Below are 16,327 nucleotides of genomic sequence, written 5' to 3'. Positions count from 1 at the left end.
AAAAAAAAAAACAATAAACATTTACTATCTCACTGTTTTTTGGGGTCAGGGATTCAAGAGCAGTTCAGGTAGGTGGTTCTGGCTTAGCATTTCTAATGACCTTGTAATAAATATGTCAGTTGAGGCTGCAGTCATATCAAAGCTTGTCTGGACCAGAGGAACCACTTAAAAGTTCACTCATGTGGTGGTTGGCAAGAGGCTTTAATTCTTCACAATATGGGTCTCTCCATGGGGCTACTCATTACAGAACTGCTAGATTTCTCCAGAGTGTCAAAAACAAAAACAAAAAAACAATGCCAGGCACAGTGGCTCATGCCTGTAATCCCAGCACTTTGGGAGGCAGAGGTAAAAGGATTACCTGAGCCTCTGGATTCCAGACCAGCCTGGGCAGCATGGCGAGGCCTCCTCCCTACAATAAATCAAAACATTAGCCAGCATGGTGGCACACACCTGTAGCTCCAGCTTCTTGGAAGGATGAGGTGGAAGGATCGCCTGAGCCCAGCAGGTCAAGGCTTGCAGTGGCTATGAGTATACTACTGCATGCACTCCAGCCTTGGGAACAGAGTGTGACTCCGACAAAAAAAAAAATAACAGAAGTTGAAATACTGTCTTTTGTAACCTAATTTCGGAAATGACATACTATTACTTTTGTCAAATTCTACTGATGACACACATCAGCCCTGGGTCCATGTGGGAGGGGACTGTGTATAAGAGTATGACTCCTGGCCGGGCTCGGTGGCTCAGCCTGTAATCCCAGCACTTTGGGAGGCTGAGGTAAGTGGATTGCCTGAGCCCACGGGTTCGAGACCCGCCTGAGCAACTTGACAAGATCTCATCTCTACAACAAATTAAAAATTAGCCGGGCATGGTAGCACACGCCTGTAGTTCCAGCTACTTGGAATGCTGAGGCAAAATGATCGCTGGAGTACAGCAGGTCGAGGCTGCGGTGCCTGGGAGCGGCCATTGCATTCCAGTCTGGGTGACAAAGTGAGACTCCAACTCAAAAAGAAAAAAAAAAAAAAGAAAAAAAAGAGTATGACTCCCAGGAGGTGGAATCTTGAAGGCTGGCAACCACAAATGACCAGCTCGCTAATTTTCAGGGTTTTTTCATTTCTAACATATGGATTTAAATTTTCCTAGCCAGGCATAGTGGTTCCCATCTGTAATCCCAGCATTCTAGAAGACACAGGCAAGAGGACTGCCCGAGTCCAGGGGTTTGAGACCAGCCTGGGCAACTTGGTGAGACCTCATCTCTACAATAAATCAAAAAATTACCCAGGCATGGTGGTACACGCCTGTGGTTCTGGCTACTTAGAAGGCTGAGGAAGAAGGATCACCTGAGCCCAGCAGATCAAGGCTGCAGTAGCCACGAGTGTGCCACTGCACTCTAGCCTGGGTGACAGAGTGAGACTCCTACTAAAAAAATTTTTTTTAAAGTTATATAAAGTAATATTATACCTTAATAATCAATGTTATCTCAGAGTCTATGAAATAGAATCTTTCACTTAAGCCCATTTTATAATCTTAATATCAACATAGAAATACTTTCCAGGTCTGTTTTAGTTGTCTATTTATGTTGGTTCTCACCCATGGCACTTTTCCCTGAAGTCCTTTAACGGAGGTGGGAGAGTTAAGTGAGTTTGCTTCTAGTTTATCCTATACCACAGGTGTACGCTTTGGGTATCGGAAGGGAAAACGTAAGAGACTTCTTATTCTGGTTATTCCCTTGGCTTAACTTCTATCCATCCACTTACTAGACCATCAAAACAAGCCCAAGTACACCAGACAAAAGTGGCTTTCATTTACCTAAGTTCATGTATGTATGTATGTATGTATGTATGTATGTATGTATGTATGTATGTATATTTATTTGTTTGTCTGTTTGTTTGAGTTGGAGTCTCAGGCCCAGGCTGGAGTGCAGCGGCACGCTCACAGCCACCTCAGCGTTGACCTGCTGGGCTCCAGCGATCCTTCTGCCTCAGCCTTCTAAGCAGCCGGAACTACAGGCATGCACTGCCACGCCCAGCTTATTTTTTTGATTTATTGTAGAGATGAGATTTCACCAAGGTGCCCAGGCTGGCCTCAAACCCGTAGGCTCAGGCAATACACTCGCCTCAGCCTCCCAAAGTGCCAGGATTGCAGGCTGAGCCACCATGCCCGACCTGTTTCTGTTTTTACTAAGATTTGGCTTCATACTACCTTACTATACAATATTTCCAGCTTTTCAATGCTTTTGAGATGCTTCTTAAATTGTATCTCGACTTTCTAATCATTTTCAGAAGGGTTAGTCAAAACTTAGTCTACTTTATTACCAGAAATGAAAATCTATACTAAGACCACTTGCCTTTGTACTTTTTGGTCACACCTTATGCTTGCCTGAAACATCTTCTATAACTATTAAGCTACTACATATTCTTTAAAGCCTTGATCAATGCTACCTCTTCCGCTAAGCCATCCCTGACGACTTCATTCCTCCTTATTTGTTTATTTATAATCTCGCTCTATTACCCAGGCAAGCATGCAGTGGTGATCACAGCTCACTGCAGTCTCACATTTCTGGACTCAAGGAATCCTCCTATCTCAACCTCCCTAAAGTGCTAGTAGGATTACAGGCATAAGTCACTGTGTCCAGTCTCCATTCTGCTTTAGTTTTCTTAAGGGAAACTGACTCTATCTGAAAATCATGCCCTCAAATTAAAGCATAGTCAATTAAATAGATGAACAAAAATGTCGATAAAGAGAAAACCCACTGCATTCAGGAGAGTTGTGAAAGCCATTTCAACACAAACAAAAGGAGCTATGTTGTCACAGGGGTCTATGTATAAAAATAGGCTTAGAATATACCAATTCCTAGTGAAAAAGATTTCAAATTTTACTTTAGATATTTCTTAAATTTTAAATAACTACCCATTCAGACAACTAATGAAGTTCCAAGTCTGATCAAGCTAATGTAGAAAAATCTAAATTGAAATCTGTAGGACTTGAAAAGGTCAACATCAGCATTATAAAGTAAAATATATCTTATTGCAAGAATTTTGTATTCAATCTAGAGTTTCAGACATGGTTGCCCAAGTAAAGAAATTTATGGTTCAGGGTGTTTTGGGGAAGTCAGTCACGTGACCAAAGGTACCACTGTGGTGCAGAATATAGATAGTCGGGAAGGTTGTGCATGTGTGGGGACAGAGGCTATGTGGAAACTTTGTGTACCATCTTCTCAATTTTGCTGTGAAGCTAAAACTGCTCTAAAAAATAAAGTATATGATTTTTTAATTAATCAAAAAGTAGGAAAATATAAAATTCAAGGGATGAAATGATAATGAATAACATGTGCATACAGCAGGAACCCAATAAAAACTAGGCAAGGAGAATTAAAGGTAATTCTTTAGAAAAGAAAAATATTATCACTATGCATGTATTAACTAAAGTATCAACATGTACAAAATAAAATTTAGCCAGGATGGTAGCACCCCTGTAATCTCAGCTACTTGGGAGGCTATGATGGAAGGATCACTTGAGCCCAGGAAATCAAGGCTGCAGTGAGCTGGGATTGTGCCACTGCACTACTACCTGGGCTACAGAGTTGGAGTCACACTCTGGAATCCTGTCCCACCAAAAAAAAAAAAAAATTGTGTGTGTGTATATATTTGGAAAAACTTCAATTTGATATGAAACTTGAACGTTATTTTAAACTTTTAAACTCCATTTAACAAGGGTTGACCGGGCTTGGTAGCTCAGCCTCTAATCCCAGCGCTTTGGGAGGCCGAGGTGAGTGGATTGCCTGAGCCTGTGGGTTCGAGAACCACCCAGGCAACTTGGTGAGATCTCATCTCTACAATAAATCAAAAACTAGCCGGGCGTGGTAGCACGTGCCTGTAGTTCCAGCTACTCGGAAGACTGAGGCGGAAGGATCACCGGAGCCCAGCAGTTCGAGGCTGCGGTGGCCAGGAACAGCCACTGCACTCCATCCTGAGCGTCACAGTGAGACTTCGACTCAAAAAAAAAATTACATTGATCTATGTTTTAAAGTGGTTATACACAAATATATACACACATACATACATATGTATATACAGACACACGCGCACCCTCCTCAGTCCCAAATTGGAAGCTAATGTAATGAAAAATTCCAATCTTCACCCCGCTAAAATGAGAGCAAGACAAGTTATCTCCCTTGTTTCCATTATTATAGAATATTGTGTTAGAATTACTAGACAATATAACTAAAAAGAGAACTAGAGGCAGAAGAATCAGGAGAGGAGTCTCATTTGTCCTTTGTGGTTTGTTTTTTTTTTTAGTTGGAGTCTCACTCTGTCACCCACTCCCAGCCACCGCAGCCTCGACCTGCTGGGCTCTGGCAATCCTTCCACCTCAGCCTTCGAAGTAGCTGGAACTACAGGTGTGTGCTACCACACCCCGCTAATTTTTTTTTTTTTAATTTATTGTAGAGATGAGGTCTCACCAAGTTGCCTGGGCGGGTCTCGAACCCGCGGGCTCAGGCAATCCTCTCGCCTTGGCCTCCCTCCCAAAGCACTGGGATTACAGCCTGAGCCACCGAGCCCAGCAGAGCCCCTGTTTTTCTACAGGGGACTTTCTAATGCAGAAAGCAAGCTGAGGGAGCTGCTGAATCACAAGAAAGTAGTCTCTGATGTCTTCTTAAGAGATAGCAAAGGAAAAATGATTTTAAAAAAGATCCTCCAAGAATATAAAGTCAGCCGGGCTCGGTGGCTCAGCCTGTAATCCCAGCACTTTGGGAGACCATGGGTTCGAGACCCACCCGGGCAACTTGGCTAGACCTCATCTCTAACAATAAATCAAACATTAGCCGAGCGTGGTAGCACGCACCTTTAACTGGTTTCTTGGAAGGCTGAAGTGGAAGGATCGCCTGAGCCCAGCAAGTTGAGGCCGTGGTGGCCGGGAGCGTGCCACTGCACTCTAGTCTGGACGACAGAGTGAGACTCCAACTCAAAAAAAAAAAAAAAAAAGATGAATATGAAGCCATAAGCAAGAGAGAAGAGTGACCTGGGCAACTATACCCAAGATACAGAACTGAATCAAATCATGGAACACTCCTTCTCTGAGAGTAGAGAAACATTTGCCCAATTGGATTTGTGGGGGACAGATATAATCAATAGTATCTTCTGAGTTCACAGGTCTTAGAATCAAGAAAAATCACAATTAGATCTGATGTATAAATACAAGATCCCAAGTTGCAAAACAGATATCATGATTGTATGAGAGTCTTGGGAGTTCTTGAGAAGGACATGATGTGTATTTTGCACGAGAGGAATATGAATCATTTTAACTAGAAAGTAGCCTGTGTTAGACTAGATTCTCGGTCCCATTTTTCACTTGCTTATAGCAAATTTGTCATGTAATTTTGCAGAAAGAGAAATGATGCTGTAGAAAAGGCAGCGCAACAGCAGTATGTCAGATATAAGCATTGATAAAGGCTTATGTTTCTGAAACTAAGGTCCAAGAACCCCAAAGGTTATCAGAACTATTACCAGAGATCTACAAGCTCCATATAAAAATTTTTTCGAGTTTACATTCTTATAGAATTTCTATTAATTGCTAAATTAAGCATATTAGAGATGACTACCTTGTAACTAGTTGTAACTAGTTTTGTTACTCAATTTAAGTGGTCACATTTGCATTGGTACCAAGTGATCCCTCAGTAACTATTCAATTTATAGAGCGGTATTTTTCAAGTTACAGGTATCTAGGTTTATAGGCAGATTCTTGGGAATGAGAACTTAAAGATGCTCAAGAGCAGTGTCACACAAAGTGTGAAACACAAATAAATGTCCTTGGCCAGATTAGTACAAAAATAAAAAAATATCCAAAAACCTTAACAGCAATTTGGCTGTAATTTTGATCTGTTGAATCTAATAATAAAAAACTAATAATATGGGAACTTGTATTTTTAATATTTTTTCACTTTTTAGAACTGCTTTTGCCAATGTCACCAATATCACAATCCAATATGTGCTCCATAATGCTTTTCTTGACTGCTAAGCTGCATTTGACACTGCTGACTACTCCCTTCTTTATTGCATTACTACACTTTCTGTGGCAACCACTCTCTCCTGATTCTCCCATTCAAACCCTTTAGAAACTTTCTTCCTCTATCATCTTCTTAAATGATAATATTCTCCAGAAAATCCTGACTTTTGCCCTTTTCTCTTCTTTTTTTTTTTGAGTCAGAGTCTCACTCTGTCACCCAGACTGGAGTACAGTGGCCGCTCCCGGCCAGCGCAGCCTCGACCTGCTGGGCTCCAGCGATCCTTCAGCCTCAGCCTTCCAAGTAGCTGGAACTACAGGGGCGCGCTACCACGCCTAGCTAATTTTTGATTTATTGTAGAGATGAGGTCTCGCCAACTTGCCCAGGCGGGTCTCGAACCCGCGGGCTAAGGCAATCTAATCACCTCAGCCTCCCAAAGGAGCGGGATTACAGGCTGAGCCACTGAACCCAGCTCCTCTTCTCTTCTTATGCTCATATAACTCTGCAATAAGTCTCAATATGACAACTCTCAAGTCTTTATTTACAGCATAGATCTCCCTTCTGAACTCCATATGTGAGGTATTCCTACCTAAACATTCACAAGCAGTGAACTCAGCAAGCTTACCTGAAAACTTAGTGATACTGTACTAGCTCATTTTGTGAAAGGAAGGACCAAATAATGGTTTCCAAAACAAAAAAACCTGGCAATTATTTTAAACTCTTATATACCTAGACATTATGTCCCACGCCTATACATTAAGTGCTATTAATTCTACCTTCTAATAGGGAAATTTAAGTTTTGGTACTAAAAAAGAAATACAAAATTTTCATATATCTTACCAACTGTATAGAGTACTCTATAAGCTCCTCAGGTCAAACCACAAAGGTCTCAGGTCTACTGCAATAAAATATGCATTTCTTGCTTTCATATCTAATTTCCTAAAACAAACATTTAACTGGTAATCACTACTACTAGGCTACTAGTGATTTTGTCCTGTTTATTTATTTATTTATTTTTTCAGAGTTGGAATCTCACTGTGTCACCCAGACCGGAGTGCAGTTGCCGCTCCCGGCCACCGCAGCCTCGATCTGCTGGGCTCTGGCGATCCTTCCACCTCAGCCTTCCAAGTAGCTGGAACTACAGGCGTGCACTACCACGCCTGGCTGATTTTTTTATTTATTGTAGAGATGAGGGCTTGCCAAGTTGCCCAGGCGGGTCTCGCACCCGCGGGCTCAGGCAATCCACTCACCTCAGCCTCCCAAAGGCGCGGGATTACAGGCTGAGCCACCGAGCCCAGCTTGTTTTGTTTATTACATTTCTTACATTAAAAGTCACTACTAAGCCACAGAAGATCAAGAGCCATTTTCACACTTTGCACACACCAGAGACTTATTAAATGTGAGTTAAGTGCCTGTACTGCATTGTACTGATCCATCTTATAAAAAGCTTATTTAGCATTATAAGCAAAATTGCATCAATAATAATTTTCTCATTAGAACAGCATTCATTCCATTTCTTCCAAATCTACATATAAAAAGAGGTACTTGGCATTTTTTCCTGAATAAAACACCTCTAAACTCTATTTTTTTTTTTTTTTTGAGTTGGAATCTCACTCTGTCGCCCAGACTGGAGTGCAGTGGCTGCTCCCGGCCACTGGAGCCTCAACCTGCTGGGCACCAGCGATCCTTCTGCCTCAACCTTCCAAGTAGCTGGAACTACAGGTGCACGCTACCACGCCAAGCTAATTTTTTTATTTATTGTAGAGATGAGGTCTCGCTGCCTGGGCAGGTCTCGAACCTGCGGGCTCAGGCAATCCACTCACCTCAGCCTCCCAAAGGCGCAGGATTACAGGCTGAGCCACCGAGCCTGGCTAAACTATATTTTTTTAATGTAGAAAAACTTTTATTCTGAAAAGGAAGTTTACTCTGAGCTCACTGCAAAACTATCTATTTTAGTCATATTCCAGATTTAGCAGGACAAAGGGCAACAGCAGGAAATGGAGCATCACCAAGGTCCAAAACAAATTTGGTTTAGAGAAGAAAAAAAAAAAAAATCTCGATTATTCAGGGAAATTAAGCACTATGCTTGCAAAAATAATCAAGTATAAATTAAAAATTATTTTTTTATTTATTTTTTGAGTTGGAGTCTCACTCTGTCGCCCAGACTGTAGTGCAGTGGCGGCTCCCGGCCACCACAGCCTCGACCTGCTGGGCTCCAGCAATCCTTCCGCCTCCGCCTTCCCAGTAGCCTCCGCCTTCCCAGCAGCCGAATTACAGGCATGTGCTACCACGCCCGGCTGATCTTTTGATTTATTGTAGAGATGAGATCTCACTGCCTAGGCGGGTCTCGAACCCGCGGGCTCAGGCAATCCACTCACCTCAGCCTCCCAAAAGCGCGGGATTACAGGCTGAGCCACCAAGCCCAGCAATTAAAAATTATTTAAGACAGTCACAAGAACAGCTCCATTACTACTCCATTACTACAATAAAAAGAATATTGTAGTCTATTATTATACAGGATAAAGGCAAAATGGAAGTAATATTGACATACACACTCCACTCCTCCATCCACACATATATTTACAAAATACTTTGAAAGATTACACTTTTGGGCCGGGCACAGTGGTTCATGCCTATAATCCCAGCACTCTGGGAGGCTGAGGTAAGGGATTTGCCTGAGCCCACGGGTTTGAGAACAGCTGGGCAACTTGGTCAGACCTCATCTCTACAATAAATCAAAAGAAATTAGCCAGGCGTGGTAGCCCCTGCCTATAGTTCGGGCTACTTGGAAAGCTGAGGCAGAAGTATAGTCTGAGCTCTGCAAGTTGACACTGGGGTAGCCACTGCACTCCAGCCTGGACGACAGAATGAGACTCCAACTCAAAAAAATAAAAAAGATTACATTTTTATATCCCTTACTCTAAAAGTTCATTTAAATACAATCAATCCATTTTTTTCTCAACAATTTTGAGATATGTAAAACAGTTTTTTTTCCCCATTTGTCAGATGAGAAAACCAAGACATGCAAAAAACTAGGTAACCTGCTTTCAGGTCCTTAAGAGCAAATGCAGAACTAGAACTAAATATCAGCTCTAATACTTTATCTTCACACAATTGTACAGTTTAATTGAATTTCAAAAGTAAAAAGACTAATGACAAAAATGAACCTTACTTTCAACCTACACTGCACCACATTTCAAAATAACATGACTTTTAGCCACTTTGTATCATTTTACTCAGTTCATGCATTTGATACTTTATACCAGACAGAGCAAAAATAGCTTCATCTTATCTAAGAATTTGAGAAGCTCAGTTTCTCTCTTCTACATATCCTGCTGATCAACAGTAGCACTCCCCAAAGGCTAACTGTCTAGCAGAAATATATCCTTATGCCTGTCCAAAGGCTGCAGTTGAGATAGGAAATATATGACATACGTCTTTTTCTATGCAAATATGTGGATTTTGAAAAACTTGCATAATATAAAACTAAAAATTGTTCTCAGCATTGTCTTTTACTTTAAGTATATTAGGGAAGAAACATAAAAAGATACAGTGGATAACATGGTGCCTGCTACAAAGAATATAAACTAAAATCTTTAGACATAAAAAGATATTTTGTCTTCTATACATAAGAATAGTATGCTCAGGCAAGAAGCAGTTAAACTACTAAACTAAAATACTGATACAGGATTAAACCTGTTCACATTAATGTTTAACTTATAGGAGCTATAAGAAATGCACTGTTAATCAAATCCTTGACCCTGGGTGGGGATGAACATTTGAAGGCAAGAAAAGTTCAGACTACATAATTTGATTTAATAGTCTTACACACTGGTGAAAGAATCTTCAAAGAGCAGGAATGTTAGGTGATCAGAAATCATCCTGCCTGTATTATGTAAGTTTAAAAAATAACTTTTTAAAAATAACTCTTAACTGGGCTCGGTGGCTCAGCCTATAATACTGCGCCTTTGGGAGGCTGAGGTGAGTGGATTACCTGGGCCTGCGGGTTTGAGATCCGCCTGGGCAGCGAAACCTCATCTCTACAATAAATCAAAAAATCATCCGGGCATGGTAGCGCATGCCTATAATTTCGGCTACTTGGAAGGCTGAGGCGGAAGGATCACCGGAGCCCAGCAGGTCGAGGCTGCAGTGGCCGGGAGCAGTCACTGCACTCCAGTCTGGGTGACAGAGTGAGACTCCAACTAAAAAAATAAATGAATAAAATAGAAAATAAAAATAACTCTTTTTAAAAAGCTTAAAATGGGCCCGGCTCTGCGGCTCAGCATATAATCCCAGCACCTTGGGGGGCCAAGGCGAATGGATTGCCAGAGCCAGTGGATTCAAGACCAGCCCAGGCAACTTGGCGAGACCTCATCTCTACAATAAATTTTTTTAAAAATAGCTGGGCGTGGTAGCATATGCCTGTAGTTCCAGCTACTTGGAAGGCTGAGGCGGAAGGATCGCCGGAGCCCAGCAGGTGGAGGATGCAGTGGCCAGGAGTGGCCACTGCACTCCAGTCTGGGTGACAGAGTGAGACTCCAACTCAAAAAAAATAAAGGAAGATACATGTTTCTAACAATACAAATAAAGCATATTCCTAGAAGTAGAAAGTGAAAATCTAGACCTAAAAAGTTTGATAACAAAAAAAAATTGCACACTACAAAGAAAGTATTAGTATGTGAGGTGACAGAGGAGTTAATTAGCCTGATTTAATCATCCCACAATGATACATGTACCAAAACGTCACACTGTACCCTATAAAAATATATTAACTATTGCCAATTAAAAATTTTAAAAACAGGTCAGGTGCGGTGGCTCACGCCTATATTCCTAGCACTTTGGGAGGCCGAGGTGAGAGGATTGCTTGAGCCTACAGGTTCAAGACCAGCCTGGGAAACTTAGCGAGACGTCATCTCTACAATAAAACTCAAAAAATTAGCCAGTTGTGGTGGCACGTGCCTGTAATTCCAGTTACTTGGAAGGCTGAAGCAGAAGGATCGCCTGAGCCCAGCAGGTCGAGGCTGCGGTGGCCGTGAGTGTGCCACTGCACTCCAGCTGGGGCAACAGAGTGAGACTCTAACTCAAAAAATTAAAATAAAAAAATTTAAAAAACAAATTGTAAAGTTTCAAACTCAAATTATTTCAAGTATTTAGTTTAAGATGTGGGACTCCATTTGTTAAAAACTGAAACTTGTAGTTTATTTTAATTCTACTTAAAGAACTTTAATCACTAGCATGTAAGCTCACAATTAAACCAAGACTAATAGGCAGAAAACATAAATTCCATTAGCATTCCTTTGACCAAGCAGTATTACCCAAATGTTATTTCTTTTTTTTTTTGAGTTGGAGTCCCACTGTCGCCCAGACTGGAGTGCAGTGGCCGCTCCCAGTCACCGCAGCCTCGACCTGCTGGGCTCCGAGGATCCTCCCGCCTCAGCCTTCCAAGTAGCTGGAATTACAGGCACGTGCTACCACACCCAGCTAATTTTTTTTATCTTATTTTAGAGATGAAGTCTTGCCTGCCCAGGCGGGTCTCAAAACCACGGGCTCAGGTAATCCACTCACCTCAGCCTCCCAAAGGTGCAGGATTACAGGCTGAGCCACTGAGCCTGGCTCCCAAAGGTTATTTCTGAGGTAGTCTTACTACCTGTTGTACCTACTAAACTTTTATAATGTTTAGTGACAACTTTTAAACATTACATTCCATAAAAACACTGTGATGCCACCTTAGCACTGATCTATTGCTAATGCACTGTGGAATACCTGAGCCAAGGTTAGCATTGCAGCAAATATGAAGGGGGGGGTGGTCCTAACCTTACTGGCCTGAAGCAGTCCTTCATAAACCTTCAAAGTTGTCTTCTTTAACCAAGTATGTATACAATGTTTTATATAGACACTGAACCAAGTAGGGCAGAAAACAGTACATTGTTTAAATTTTAATCATTGAAGATAAACTTGATACAGAAGAAAAACAACTGATCACCTTGGGAGGATGCTAGTAAATCAAGTCACTGTGAAACTGACAAACACAATCAAACATATATGCAGCCTGCCTTCCCTTTAAGGAACTGTAATCAGATACTGATTAAGAAACATTTCTCTATATGTTCTACAAATATTCAAAAAATGACAATTAAAATCATAGTTTTGTAAAATTCTAATAAAATAATTATCATATATAGGAAAAAACCACAAATGGCACTACACTTATGAATTATTCTAGTCTTCCCAACCCAAAATAGAACTTGAATCAATCAAGCCTGTAGCTATGCCAGTTTATAGACACCAAATGAGAGGAACAACGAAATAAAAGCAAGGAAATTCAAAGAGCAAAATATAAACCATAGTAAACTCAAAGGTAAAAACCTGGTTTCTTTAACAAATAAATAGCACAGAATAAAAAAGCATGGTAAGGGGTAATTTATGAATTAACAGGCTTAACAGACATTTTCAACAAAATATAATGTGCATACTTTGTTTAAATATTAAGCCAAACAGTGGGAAAATAAGATTATGACACTAACAGGTAAGTTTGAACATTGACCATATATTTGATCATCTAAAGGATAATTGTGTTAACTGTTTTTAAGGAGCTATTTTATAGACAATTTGAAATATTTATAGAGAAGATCATAAATTATCTGAGATTTACTTTAAAATAATTCAGGAGTAGAGATGGGAAAAACTGAGGGTCACAAATGAACAATAACTGAACATGAGTTGATGATTGTTGAAGTGGGTGACAGATACAAAAGGGTTCCCTATACTATCTTCTCTACTTTGTACATGCTTGAAAATTGCCGTAATAAAAGCTTTAAAAAGAAAGAAGAAAAAATCCTATATAACAATCCACAGAATGAGAACAAAAAAACTGCTTGTTCCTCAGAGGTTAAAACAAGTATCTTAATGGTAGGTTAAATAGGCACTCTCAGCCGGGCTCGGTGGCTCAGCCTGTAATCCCGCGCCTTTGGGAGGCTGAGGTGAGTGGATTGCCTGAGCTCGCGGGTTCGAGACCTGCCTGGGCAGGCGAGACCTCATCTCTACAATAAATCAAAAAATTAGCCGGGCATGGTAGCGCGCACCTGTAATTCTGGCTACTTGGAAAGCTGAGGAGGAAGGATTGCCGGAGCCCAGCAGGTGAGACTGCGGTGGCCGGGAGCAGCCACTGCACTCCAGTCTGGACGACAGAGTGAGACTCCAACTCAAAAAAAAAAAAATAGGCACTCTCCCTGTATACCTTCCCTGTGCATACACACTCAACAAGTAAGAAAAACTGAGACCCAGAGAGGTAAGTCTTGCTCAAGGTTACAAAACAAAACAACAGTAGGGTCAATTGTAAGCCCACAAAGATATCTAAGCTTTTGGAACTAAGTAATAGAAAACATTTTATGAGATCTGACCAGTCCTGAAGTCACCTTTGAAAGTTCCTGTGTAAGCCGGGCTCGGTGGCTCAGCCTGTAATCCCGCGCCTTTGGGAGGCTGAGGTGAGTGGATTGCCTGAGCCCGCGGGTTCGAAACCCGCCTGGGCAACTTAGCAAGACCTCATCTCTACAATAAATCAAAAAATCAGCCGGGCGTGGTAGCGCATGCCTGTAATTCCAGCTACTAGGAAGGCTGAGGTAGAAGGATCACCGGAGCCCAGCAGGTCGAGGCTGTGGTGGCCGGGAGCGGCCACTACACTCCAGTCTGGGTGATAGAGTGAGACTCCAACTCAAAACAAAACAAAAAAAGTTCCAGTGTAAAACAAAAAAAGTCTTAAAACTTGGCCAGGTGGTTTGAGGGGCTAAGTGCCAGCGTGAGAGCAATAAGGCAAGAAAGTATAGACAACAACCAACTAGGTACGGTATTTGATAATCATCCTCACTAAGGAGAAGGCTTAAATCTATGAGGTAGGTATGTTTGGTAGTTACCTGACTCAAGGTGCCTACAGAAGAGGAAGTTGTTATCTATCTTGCTAGTAGTTTACTCATAAACTGGTGAAATATAAATGCATGACTATTTTTTGTTTTTATTTTTTGAGTCGGGGTCTTGCTCTGTCTACAGACTGGAATGGAGTGGCACTATCAGGGTTCATCTCAGCCTCTACCTTCTGGACTCAGGCAATCCATCCACCTCAGCCTCTTGAGTAGCTGGGACTACAGGAGTGCCACCACACTCAGCTAATTTGGTTTTTCATAGATGCAAAGTCTAGCTGTGTTCCCCAGGCTGCTCTTGAACTCCTGAGCTCAAGCATTTCTCCCACTGTGGCCTCCCAAAGTGCTGGGATTATAGGTATGAGCCACTGTGCCTGGAAAAAAAGTCATGATCTTAAATAACTCCTCTTTGAAAATGACTTTTAGAAACTTTAAATCTTATTAAGTGCACAAATTATTTAAACCTTAAACGTAAAAATAGTATTTATTTTTCCTGTCCAAGGAGAGAGAGACTTCAAAATTTGACCATGAAAGGCCTTCAATACTGAGGATAAACATTTCAAAAGAAAGTAGGGATTCACATTTAAAGTCATTCAGGGCAACCTCCTCAAGTTCCCTCCCACTGTAGGAATTTTCTGTCCTCTCAATAAATCCCAGGCTAAAGTGCAGTGGCATGCTGGGTTCAGGTGATCATTCCACCTCAGGTGATCCTTCTGCCTCAGTCTCCCAAGTAGCTGGAACCCCAGGCGCACGCCACCACGGCTGGCTATTTTTTATTTATTGTAGAGACAAGGTCTCGCCAAGTTGTCCAGGCTGGTCTCTCAAACCCCCAGGCTCAGGCAATCCTCTCGCCTCAGCTTCCCAAAGTGCTGGGATTACAGGTGTGAGCCACCATGCCTGGCCCATCTTTTCTTTTTTCTTTTTCTTTTTTTGAGTTGGAGTCTCACTCTGTCACCCAGACTGGAGTACAGTGGCCGCTCCTGGCCACCACAGCCTCGACCTGATGGGCTCCGGCGATCCTTCCATCTCAGCCTTCCAAGTAGCTGGAATTACAGGCGCACGCTACCACGCCCGGATAATTTTTTTTGGATTTATTGTAGAGATGAGGTCTCGCCTGCCCAGGCAGGTCTCGAACCCGTGGGCTCAGGCAATCCACTCACCTCAGCCTCCCAAAGGCTACTTTTTGATTTATTGTAGAGATGAGGTCTCGCCAAGTTGCCTAGGCGGGTCTCGAACCCATGGGCTCAGGCAATCCACTCACCTCAACCTCCCAAAGCGCAGGATTACAGGCTGAGCCACCGAGCCCGGCTCCATCTTTTTTTTTTGTTTTTTTTTTTAAGTTGCAGACTCACTCTGTCACCCAGACTGGAGTACAGTGCTCCCAGCCACCGCAGCCTCGACCTGCTGGGCTCCGGTGATCCTTCCGCCTCAGCCTTCCAAGTAGCTGTAACTACAGGAGTGCCTACCACGCCCGGCTAATTTTTTGATTTATTGTAGAGATGAGGTCTCCCCAAGTTGCCCAGGCGGGTCTCAAACCTGCGGGCTCAGGCAATCCTCTCACCTCAGCCTCCCAAAGTGCTGGGATCCATCTTTTCAATAAGCAATGTGTTACTTAAATAAAAGATTAAATCTACCTAGAAACAATATAAATAATTGTACGAGGTAACCCCATTTAGCTTTCTCATTCTAAAAATAATAAAGCCCGTTAAGTTTAACATTTTTAAAAATAAATCGTTTTCAGACTACTGGGCATTCATATTAGAAATTCATTTTAATTTTTAGCTAACATGTGTTACTGACTTATTTTCAAATGTGTCTGGTGAATTGAATTCCTTTTTAATTAGAAGAGTTGTCTATTTTTAAAAAGACATTTCTGGCAATAAATTACACAAGGCTAAAAGCTATTTTAAAAATTCATGTGAAACATCTCAAAGTATATGTCTTTTAGTGATCACAATAAATATCAAACCAGGAAGTCAAGAAAAATGCCAATGTAAATTCTATATTTAACATTATAGATAAATGAGACTATTGTTAAAGGATAATTTGCTTTTAAAAATGCTAAAAGTAAAAGGAGCCTGAAGGTGATAAAACAGAAACAGAAGTTGTAACCTGAAAACTTCACAGAGAGTTCAATTAACTTAAACAGTAGAGTTTCTTTGACCGTAGCCAGTATCTTCAAAGAAGATAATGCCTTACTTGAAAAACATGTCCTTAAGTAGTACTCTTCTCAATAACCTAAAATCAAAGCCACTATACTCATATAAAGACAAGGAGAGAAAATTATTTTTGATAAAAACAAAAATATTAGCCGGGCTCAGTGGCTCACCCTGTAATCCCGCGCCTTGGGAAGCTGAGGTGAGTGGATTGCCTGAGCCCGCGGGTTCAAGACCTGCCTGGGCAACTTGGTGAG

The 16,327-nt window shown here is 41.6% G+C and overlaps 1 protein-coding gene across 1 annotated transcript in view; it reads right to left on the bottom strand.

Moving 5' to 3' along the window:
* Positions 1–16,327, bottom strand: part of NBEAL1 (neurobeachin like 1) — a 211,707-nt gene that overhangs the window by 193,091 nt on the left and 2,289 nt on the right. The window lies entirely within an intron of this gene.

Source organism: Carlito syrichta, unplaced genomic scaffold, assembly GCF_000164805.1.
Source record: "Carlito syrichta isolate Samal-C Ts95f unplaced genomic scaffold, Tarsius_syrichta-2.0.1 Scaffold315782, whole genome shotgun sequence".
NCBI classification, from domain to species: domain Eukaryota; kingdom Metazoa; phylum Chordata; class Mammalia; order Primates; family Tarsiidae; genus Carlito; species Carlito syrichta.
The sequence above is the reverse complement of the archived record's forward strand: the minus strand, read 5'-3'. Positions and strand labels throughout refer to the sequence as shown.